Below are 11,825 nucleotides of genomic sequence, written 5' to 3' on the forward strand. Positions count from 1 at the left end.
CATTGAATAAGTAAATGCTGAACTAAGTATAAAACTATTGTTAAAGGAGAAACTAAAATCTTGACCTATTTGTCTCAATGCAGAATTCATTTTGCTCTCTAACCTCATAATGTAATTGTTGGGTCCCGCCCCCCAACACACGTTACAAATGGGGAAATGAGTGAGCTGTTTCCCCCAAATTATATATCTAGGAGAGGAAATATTTGACTTTATTGCAACAAATGAAGGTGTAGAACCCATGCCACCTTACATCTACTCGCAATTAGCTTGCAAACATTCTCAAGGGAAAATCTGATGGAGACAATTCCATGCTTGAGACCTTGCATCATCCCAGGCATGTCTAGAGTGTATCAAATTGATAAAAAACACTATTACCACATATAGCGTGCTGATTCATGTAGTGCGCTACGCTAATTTCTCCCGCAGTGGTTGGATAAACAACAGACAATTTGAAAAATCCTAAACTTAACTTGATAACTGTGTAAGTGTTTTTAAGGAGGTATGATCATATAAATTATATAGAATTAGAAATATCTGTCTACTACCATGAGCTAAGTCATTACTGGCTACTCTATTTTTGAGAAATATTGCCAAAGTCTGTCGAAAGCCATCATTTTTATCAGTTAAAGAAGTATAATGATTTGCTAGCTGTGAACACTAAGTCACATAATGTATGCTGACTTAGATTTCTTCAGGTCCTTCGACCATCAGGAAAGTATTTTTCGTATTAACACACAAGTGTCAGTTTAAGGTATTCAAAGCTGGTGGGCCCATTTCTTACTGCTCTAGCTGGCAGTATGAGAATATTTGCTAGATATTCAATAAACTGATTCTGAATATTGATATTTCCTTATAATATAGCACAATTAGGGCAGGATGAGAAGAGCAAACCTGGAGTCTTCTGAAAATAGATTCCACCTGTTGTCTTTATTTTCACTTTATGCCTATGGTCTTTCCGGTAAATTTGTTGGACTCTTTACAGATACTACACACACACACACACACACACACACACACACACACACACACACACACACACACACACAAACCCTATTGTTTAAAATAAATCCCTCGTGTGTGTGTGTATGTGTGTGTGAGTGTGTGTGTGAGTGTGTGTGTGCGTGTGTGTGTGAGTGTGTGTGTGCATGTGTGTGTGTGTGTGTGTGTGTGTGTGTGTGTGTGTGTGTTGCTTTACTAGTTCTACTTGTCTGGTAGAACCTTAACTGCAATAGTAGCTCCATGGTATCATGACATCATTTGATTTCTATTACTGAGAGGTGAGAGATAACACTACCCTGATATAGAGAGCACTGTAGTTTCTTCCTGTTCTCAATGTAGGAATTATAGGAACAGCTTGTAAATTACAGAATGAACCCAAGTGTAATTTTGAGGAGCTAAATACATAAGTGCTATTGGAATTTTGAGACTCAAATTCTCATTAGTGCTATGTATAAGGGAGTAAATGCTTAGCCATGGATTTTCATTCATTTTTACGTGAGAGAAGCTCATAATATGTGGCTGTTATTTAATTAATAAATTCCTTTTTAATCATCCTAATTATAATTTTTCCAGGGATAGCATTTGTCTTGTACATTGTGCCTGTGACTTTTGTAATATATGTATCATTCCTCTTTATCTTTTCTCTTTGAAAAAATACTGAAATACGCAACACAAATTCAAGTTTGGGTTTCTCTCTTTTTTTTGTTGAATGTAAAAGCTATTCTATTTGTTATCATTTTTTAATTTTTAAATAAATTATTTTATGGTTTCTTTTTTAACATATACATTTATATTATTGCACATGAATAAAATAAACTACATACAGCAGAAAGAACCATGAGACAATCATGAATTATATAAATGTTATATTCATGGTAATTTAGCATGATAGCAAGTTTCATAACTTGAAGCACTCCTGACTTAAAATTATTGCCAGTATTTGGATTTGGCAAACTGTTAGTTATAAACTAAGATGCCAAGACCAGAAAGGGAAGTTGGAGATTTTCTTACAACAGTTGATACATATATATATACACACATAAAGTAACTTCTCCACCATACTGCTTAACTCTTCGTATATCCCTCTAAAGGAGAGATTGTTGCCATAATTATTTATCTTTATGGCTCTAATTATTTTTTTACACATACATTTATACTATTACACATATACACAATAAACTACCTATACCAAGAAGAACCATAACACAGTCAGGAATGATATAAATGTTACACTTTTAAGGTTTTGGTTATTTGTAGTTGACAGCCTTGAAGAAAACATCTTTCCTATCTGGTTGCATCTAAAATTCTGAATGTAAATTAATCTCCATCACATCTTGTCATTATCAACTTAAAACATCTATATAGACCTAAGAACATCTTAAACCCTAAACAACTAAGCTTCATTATAAAGGTAAGCTAGCTGGTCTTCAACTCCATCAGAGACTTGAGAAGGAATAAACTTTATTACCTGAGTATGCCAGGAGTGCAGGTCAGTAGCTTTCCAAATGAGAAGATGACAGAGACAGTGTGTTACCAGAATAGTCACTGAAAACTCTCTATAATGTTGGAACATCATCTTCAGCTTTCTGGCCCAATATATCTGACAGACATATTTGTGAGCAGGAACTACTGCCCTTTTTAAGGCAGAATTCTGTCTGTGGTAGAAATGAGGACGTTTTGTCCAGTGGCTTGTTTGCAGCATTTGAAGCCATCTCCATAATGAGGTTCTTTGATGCTCATCATCCTCTTTGAGGTAAGCTTGGTGTTGCCAGGAGTTAACCTGCTTTTAATTTTTAATTTTTGGGAGTATAAAAACAGTATTTCTATACCTATAAACTTGTAATAAATATTTTCTTAAAGGCAGAAATGGCAATTTAAAAATCTTATGGTAGAAAAAAAGATATTCTAATACTTTATGTTTAGTCTGTTCTTATCATTCTAAAAATTGTATATCAATAAATATACAAGCAATAAAAAATAATAATAATAAATGTTTGTTATAATTTTAAACAGTGACAGTAACTTTCTTTTTCTCCTAGTGCTTTCTTAACATAAGTGACTTTGAGAAATGCAGAACTGTATACATAAGGAGTTGCAATGATGGTGGCATGGTTCATATGCAATGGTTCTGTATATATAATGAAAAATTATATTCAAAGTAACTGCTTCAGTTACACAGGGTCTTTCACTAAAACTTTTTACATTACTAAAAGATAAAGTTTTTATCCTTAAAATTATCGTACAGTTAAGTTATGCAAATGACTCATCTCATTTGAATAGTTAAAAACATACTCCTGCTCTAAAGTGACATAAAGTCCACTTACAACCAAGCATTTACTAAGACCAATCAAATGAACCATACTCACTTATTTATATTCACGTAAATTATATGACAAATGTGCCATTATATTTAATATACCAATGAAACATCTACCATAGTCAGAATAAATCAACCCTTGAAAATGCTTTCAAGTTTTAAGAAAAAAATATTTTGTCAAAATAAAATATTTTAGAAATTTGTGTAACTTATTAGTAAATTTAACAAAAATATGTAAAGGGCACATGTTTAGAAATTCTTTTCGTATGTTAAAAATTTGTTATTAGGAAACAATATTCATGGGTAACACAAATGCCTAAGTGGTTAAGAGCACTAGCTGCTCTTCCAGAAGACCTGCGTTCATGTACCAGCACCCACATCGTAGCTTATTAACATTTGTAATTCTAGTTTCCTGAGATCCAGTACCTTCTTCTTGCTTCTGTAAGCACCACGCATGTACACAGTGCTCTCATATGCATGCACACAAACACTTATGCACATAAAAGTAAATATTTTTTATTTAGTTAAACATATTAAGTCAGTCATCAACTGTCTCACAAGCAATTGAGGTCATATTGTAAAGCAGAATGTAGAAGATACTGATTAAAGAACACAATATTAGCATACAAAGATTGAGAAGCAAATAGTTGCTTAGAACTGGTGGCTTGCTTGGAGAATCACGTGATTATTAAGTCATTCATATATATTGATTTACATTAAGAATTTTAGATGCACCAAGGTAGGAAAGATTTTTTTTCAAAGCTGCCAAATACAAATAGCCAAAACACTATGAATGTAACACATATATAATTCCTGATTGTTTCATGGTTCTTCTTGCTGTAGGTAGTTTACTGAATATATGTATAATAATATAAACGTATATTAAAAATAAAAATATATAATAAAAAGATGTTCACAAACAGAGAATTCTCAACAAAGGAATATCAAATGTCAGAGAAACACTTAAAGAAGTGCTCAAGGTCCTTAGTCATCAGAGAAATGCAAATCAAAATGACTCTGAGATTCCAGCTAACACCCATCAGAATGGTAATATCAAAAACCTCAAGTGACAGCACATGGTGGCAAGTATGTGGGGAAAGGGGAACACACCTTCATTGCTGGTGGGAGTGCAAACTTGTACAACCACTTCGGAAATCAAATACGTTCTCAGAATACTGGGAATAGGTCTACCCCAAGACCCACTACCCCAAGCTATACCACTCCTGGGCATATACTTGAAAGATGCTCCACCATATAACAAGGACATTTGCACAACTATGTTTATAACAGCTTTGTTTGTAATATCCAGAGTCTGGGAACAACCTAGATGTCCCTCAATCGAAAAATGGATAAGGAAACTGTGATATATTTACACAGTGGAATACTACTCAGCTACTAAAAACAAAGAAATCTTAAAATTGGTAGGTAAGTGAATGGAACTAGAAGTGATGCATAATATATATACTCACTTATAAGTGGCTATAGGCACATAATATTAGGATAATCACATTACAATAGACAGACCTAAAGAAGTTAATAACAAGGAGGACCCTAGGGAGAATGCTTAATTCTCATTCAGAAGGGCAAATAGAATAGACACTGGAAGCAGCTGAAGAGGAGGAATGGGAAGGGAGCTACCATAGAGGTCCTCTGAAAGACTCTGCCCAGCAGGGGATGAAAGCAGATGCTGAGGCTCACAGCCAAACTTCGGAGTAAAGTGCAAGGGGTCTTATGGAAGAGTTTGGCGGGGGAGGTGTGTAAAAGGACCTGTAGCAGACAGGAGCTCCACAAGGAGACCAATGGAGTCAACAAATATGGGCAAAGGAGAGGGGAGGTGCAGAGATTGATGCACCAACCAAGGACCAAGCACGGTGAAGACCTAGACCCATTGCTCAGGTGTAGTAGATAGGTAACAAGTCTCCTTCTGGGTCCCATAATGTGGGAAGTAGGGACTGCTTCTGACATGGACTCAGGTGACGCATCTTGATCACTTCCTCTTAGGATGTAGGGGCGGGGGGGTCTTTCCAGGCTACAGAGGAAGAGGATACAGGCCGTCCAGATGAGACTTCATAGGCTGTGGTCAGATGTTAGGGTGGAGGGCTTCCTTTCTGATGACTAAGGGAATATTAGGGAGGGAGTGTAAGGCTGGGAGGCAAGGAAGGACTGGACTACAATCAACATGTAGAGTGAACAAATTAGAAATTAAAATAAAATATACTAAAATAAAAATCCCTCCAAAAGATGTTCATGAAATTGACCCAACATCAATCAATATTTATACTTCAAAGATAGAGGAATACATTCTCAACTCTAGAGTATACTTCTTTATTACAAATGTACATGTGAACAAAAACACCTCCAATTTCAATTCTAGGCCCACTGAAATTTTCTTAAATTATTTGTACACTTCACATTATTTACCTGGCACATATTACCCTTGAATGAAACAGATGTTGAGAAGAATATAGCCAGTCAATTTTGTTTTCTTGGAGTATATTTATGCATCCTAGGAGGTCTGAGAAGTTCAAAGAAGAAGAAAGTGGTAAGGTATTGTCTCTCAAGACACTCACCAGCCAGCTTAGGTCAAGAGATTTCAACAAAGGTGTACGTCCTTATAGGCACGGCAATCCCAATAAAAAGTTCAGTGGTGCAGCCAAATACAGCAACATATATATCATAAACTTCTCGACCTCATCGCACATTCTGTTTCCCTCCCCAAGTAGCACTTAGATTTTTACAAATAAAATACTGTAAATATATGTATTTTATTAAGACTTTTCTGCTGATTCTGAAATTAGAAAAATAAATTGGTATCAGGCAAAGTAAAACATAATATTCAATACCTAAAAATATTATTTCTAATCTTAAAGTACCTATATTTTAATTTCTTTGAGACTATATGCAGTGTTCCCTTGATATTATTAATTAAAGGATATATTCTTATTAAAGTAATTTTAATCCACAGGATAATAATATAAATTAGTAAAGGACAATCTTATTAGTTTTAATTTGGGTTCTATAGTGTCACTGATGTAATTAGAAGAGATATTGAAGATAATACGTAGTTTGCTAACATTAAAAAAAACAGCTAATAATATTAAAAAGTGAATATTAGATCCATTATGTCTATGGAGAGTTATTATAGCAATCTAAGTTTTAAGCTGTAATGATTTAGTTTAATTCAGTGTCAGATACTGAGATATAAAATTTTATTTTGAAGATAATGAAAGTATTAAAGCATGTTGTTAAAAATTGTATGCTTATTATTTCTTGGACAGACTGCAAGTCAGCTCCTGAGAGCAAATAAAGCAGTACTTAGCTAGCACAGCACTCCTCATCAATCATTACATTCCCCTTGCCAGCTCAGGGAGCACAGCATGTGGGATACAAGCAGTGATTGACAGATTGAGAGACTAAAAGGCACACCAATACCTCAGACAGCAAAGTGTGGTCATGGCAGAGCCCACCTAGCTTCTGACATCAGCAGATTGATCAACTTTCAAGGCAGCAACAGCTCTATACTGCATGGGCAAAGAGCTGAATCACGGCTACAATGGCAGTCGTCACGCTGAACATTATTTCAGTATGATGACTCAAGGTGCTAGCCATTCACATCCAAACACCTTGGAATCACTAAGAAAGTGGAAAGGATCTCAGCACAGTACCACAGTGGGTACTGTGACATAATTGGTGAACATTATGGCTCTATAACCCACATGAAAATGTTAATAAAGTGAATACAGTTTTAGACAATTATCACAAATGCAATCTGTCTTGTGTCTTCTATAGAGATTCTGTATAAAAACCACCCTTTTCAAGAATCATCCTACTGATTCAAGTTAGTTTCTACTTGGAATCAGTTTCTAAGTTAGAGTCAAGATTCTATGTGATTTCTAAAAGAAGGGGGGAAGATTAGTCTGAAATGCAGAACTTTGGTCAGAGTGACTTAAATAAAAAGTTGGATAGAAATGTCCAGTGTGGATTTAGATTATGTTATCTTTAACATTTTTATTATCTTTGTGACACAAAATGTAAGACCAACTACTTACCATTATTCTGTCCCCATATTCGATTTTTTTTTTTGTTGTTGTTGTTGGGCAGATCCATGGCTTTGTAAATTGAAGTCTCAGGAGGCTCCTTTGATGTTGCTTGTTTCTTTCTAATCATTTTATTCAGTGCTCGTGGAGATTATCTGTGCATTTAGTGGGTGGAAATAAGCATATAAGTTTCTTGAGAGAATACAATGCACAGGGATTTTAGAAATATCACTGATGCCACGCGATAGGTTTTTACCACTGTTATTGATGATACATTAAAAAACAAAGGTCTTCCAAAGCAAAGCTCATAACTTAATACATCAGTGGACGATGTTTCTTTAATGTGGAGTCAAACCTGAACCACAAACTTGAAAATCATTAAGATATTTTCGTAGCTGAATAGTGGTGGTAAACAGGGTCTCAAGATGATAATCTTATGTATGTGTGTATTCTATTTTGATCCCATTCTTCCCTTTTACCTTATGCCCTCTTCTTATCTACTTTCCCCATTCTTGTTCCACGAATATTTCCTGTTCAGTTTCATGTGTCATTGTCCTCTGGTTTTGGAATAAAATTACTGATGTACCAAAATGCAACCATAGTATTTTTACTTACATAGTTATCTTATTATCCCATAAGTTTTCCTAGTGTTCAGTTCCCATGCTACTGGTGATAGCTGATGCCATTCTGGTGAATACTCTAAGAGGCTCACATGACAACAACACAAAAGTCGTGTATATGTATTGTGTGATGAAGTTTGTATCAAGTTACACAACTCCTGCTTGAATACATATGAGGATGATAACAATTCCTGTTCTAAATTGCCAGAAATTCATGCTTGTTACAGTTTTTCTACCTATCAGTGTCTTGCAATTTAGAATAACCAATATAATATCTTTTAAAAAAGCAAAAGACTGAAACATTAACTGCCCTTGACAAATATTTAAAATATTCTTTTAATTTCATGTTTTATTTTTAATTTAGTTTTATATTTCTTCATTTTGCATTCCACTTGTAGCCTTCATCACCCTCCCCACCCTCAGTCCTCAGAAAGGGGGAGTTCTCTCATAACATCTGTCCCCAACCTATCAACTCTCATCTGGATTGCCTGTAAGCTCTTCCTCTGTGGCCTGGCTGCTACCCAGGGGGAAGTGATCCACAAGTGGACAGCAGAGTCCATGTCAGAAGCAGTCCCTACTCTCCATATTATGGGACCCACAAGGAGACTGTGTTGCCTAGGTACTACATCTGAGCAGAGGGTCTAGGTCCTCACCATGCATGGTCCTCGGTTGGTGCATCAGTCTCTGCACCTTCCCCCATTCACCCAGATTTGTTTGCTCCATTGGTCTCCCTGTGGAGCTCCTGTCCCCTCCAGGCCCTTCTACCCCCCAACTCACCAGTAAAACTCCCTGTGCTCTACCCCAAAGTTTGGCTGTGAGTCTCGCATCTGCTTCATTCCCCTGTTGGGTGGAGTCTTTTAGAGTATCTCCCATGGTAGGCTCCCTTCCTGTTCCTTCTCAACTGCTTCAGATGTCTATTCTATTTGTCCTCCTCAATAAGAACTAAAAGCATTCTTTTTGTTATTTGGCTTCTGTAGATTTTTGCATTGTAGTGTTATGTATCTTGTATTATGTGGCTAATATCCACTTATAAGTGAGTATATACTATGCTTGTTTTGCTGGGTCTGGGTAACCTCACTCAGGATGATCTTGTTCTAGTTCCATCCACTTGCCTGCATATTTCAATTTTTGCTGTTTTTAATAGCTGAGTAGTAGTAACCCATTGTATAAATGTAACAGTTTCCTTATCTATTCTTTGGTTGAGGACATGTAGGTTGTTTCCTGGTTCTGGCTGTTACAAATATAGCTGCTGTGAATATAGTTGAGCAAATGTCCTTGTTGTATGGTGGAGCATCTTTCGGGTATATGCCCAGGAGTGTATAGCTACTGCACCTGACTAGGAAAATTGTTTGTTTCAGTAATACAGCATATATTGTTAATGTAACTATGAGTGATAATATTGGATGAAGGCACCAGATTCCTGCGAGTTTCATACAGTTTCTGAAACAGGTTGATAGCATATATATAAGCATAACAAGAGAAAGTTTAAAGTAAATTTTAAAATGCAATGCTTCCCATGTAATGATAAATTAAAGGAGCCTATTTGCTTTAACATATTTTTTAAATTCTTCATTTAGGTTTTAATTTGTTTTTTTTTTATTAATTTATTCAGATTCCAACTCAAGTTGACACCACTGATTGGAGAGAAAAAAACAAAATAAAATTACCCTTTGATGTCTGAACATTAGATGTCAGAAATATAAGTTCTAATTGTTGGGTTCTAGACAAACCTAGTTCTCCACCAGGGCATGACATATCTGCTTTATTTTTCACTTGACAGGAAGAAGGCTATAATCCACAGTGAATTCCTAAAAGGTTATTAATTCCATCCTTGAGGACTTAACCTTACAACCCAATTGCTACCAATAGCCATACTTGCTAATATCTCACCTAATTTTATAAATTCAACCTGTGACTTTTAGGGAGAGGACACAAATTCCTAAGAACTCAAAAGGTAGATATTTATTCTTTAACAAAAATGACTTTATTTTTCATTGTAAGAACCAACCAACCAAACAAACAAAAGGTACAGCAGAGGAGGCTGTGTCTGACTCACGCTCTCACAGCTATCACAGTCCTTTGAGCTCCATAGAGACAGCGCCGGGAAAGCACAAGCCGGACAGGCACCGAACACTCTGAACCTCGTGGGCAAAAATCAAATAAACAAGGAGTGGAATAGCTGGGTCTTGAGGAAGCCCTATTCCCAGTTTTCTGAGATAGCACAAGATAGATTTCCAAAGTGGCTGTACTAGTTTGCATTCTCACCAGCAATGAAGGAGTGTTCCTCTCTCCCCACATCCCCACCAGCATGTGGTGTCACTTGAATTTTTTATCTCAGCCATTCTGATGGGTGTAAGATGGAATCTCAGAGTTGATGGTCAGAACATTCTCCACAGTTGAGTGGAGAGTGTGATATGACTTTCTCACGTACTCTGGTGCCTCACATTTGACCATGTCCCCTGGAGGAGGAGACCTGGTGGCACTCAGAGGAAGGACAGCAGGTTACCAAGAAGAGACTTGATACCCTATGAGCATATACAGGGGGAGGTAATCCCCCTCAGGAACAGTCATAGGGGAGGGGAATAAGGGGAAAATGGGAGGGAGGGAAGAATGGGAGGATACAAGGGATGGGCTAACCATTAAGATGTAACAAGAATAAATTAATAAAAAAATGTAAAAAAAAAAAAAAGAAAGAAAGAAAGAAAGAAAGAAAGAAAGAAAAGAAAATCAAATAAACATGGGCAAAGGAAGTCCTAAGGGGTCAAGAGGCAAAATGTCTTCAAATGCATTCGTTGTGTACACTTGTCGGGAGGAGCAGCAGCAGAAAAACCCGGATGCTTCTGTCAACTTCTCAGAGTTTTCCAAGAAGTGCTCAGAGGTGAAAGACCATGTTTGCTAAAGAAGATGGGGAATTTGAAGACATGGTAGAGGCTGACAAGGCTTGTTATAAAAGAGAAATGAAAACCTACATTTCCCCTCACAAAGGGGAGACCAAAAAGAAGTTCAATGCACCCAAGAGGCCTCCTTCGGCCTTCTTCTTGTTCTGTTCTGAGTACCGTCAGAATCAAGGTAGAACCCCCTGGCTTATTCATTGCTGATGTTGCAAAGAAACTAACCCGGAGAGATGAGGAACAACGGCGCTGCCGATGACAAGCAGCCCTATAAGAAGAAGGCTGCCAAGCTGAAGGGGAAGTACAAAAAAGATCCTGCTGCCTACAGAGCTTAAAAAAAAAAGCCCGATGCAGTGAAAAGGAGGGTGGGGTGGCCAAGGCTGAAAAGAGCAAGAAAAAGAAGGAAGAGGAAGATGAGGAGGAGGATGAAGAGGACGAGGAAGAGGAGAAAAAAGAGCAAAAAATGATGATCATGAATAAGTTGGTTCTAGCACAATTTAATTTTCTTGTCTATAAAGCATTTAGCCCCCCTGTACACAACTCACCCCTTTTAAAATATTGAAATGTAAAGCTATGTAAGATTTGTTTTTAAACTGTACAGTGCCTTTCTTTTTATATAGTTAACACAGTATATGGCATGATATATAAGCACCCAAATACACCCATTTAGATACCCAAAGAAATAAATGCAATGTTCATTTTTTTAGTTAAACTACTTTGAAAACTCAGATGTACATAAAAACCAAGACAACTGGGCTAAGCACAAACCTATGAGTATAGCGGAATACCGTTAGATATCATTTCATTGACTTTTTTTTTTTTTTTTGCCACTTGTATTTGGTTCATTGCTAAGTCTGTTGCTATCGCCCTTCTACTTTCTGGTCCTCAAGGCAGTGTCAGAAGTGGGAGGGGGGCTACTTCTCCTGACATGGGTCTTAAAATGGACCGGTCATTGCTTAGC

General features: G+C 36.6%; 1 pseudogene; it reads left to right on the plus strand.

Annotated features, from left to right (window-relative positions):
• The first annotated feature begins 10,710 nt into the window (after positions 1–10,710).
• LOC127205765 (high mobility group protein B1-like) lies at positions 10,711–11,426 on the plus strand (annotated as a pseudogene).
• Positions 11,427–11,825: the final 399 nt, after the last annotated feature.

The sequence above is a fragment of the Acomys russatus genome, chromosome 22, assembly GCF_903995435.1.
Source record: "Acomys russatus chromosome 22, mAcoRus1.1, whole genome shotgun sequence".
In the NCBI taxonomy this organism is placed as follows: Eukaryota; Metazoa; Chordata; class Mammalia; order Rodentia; family Muridae; genus Acomys; species Acomys russatus.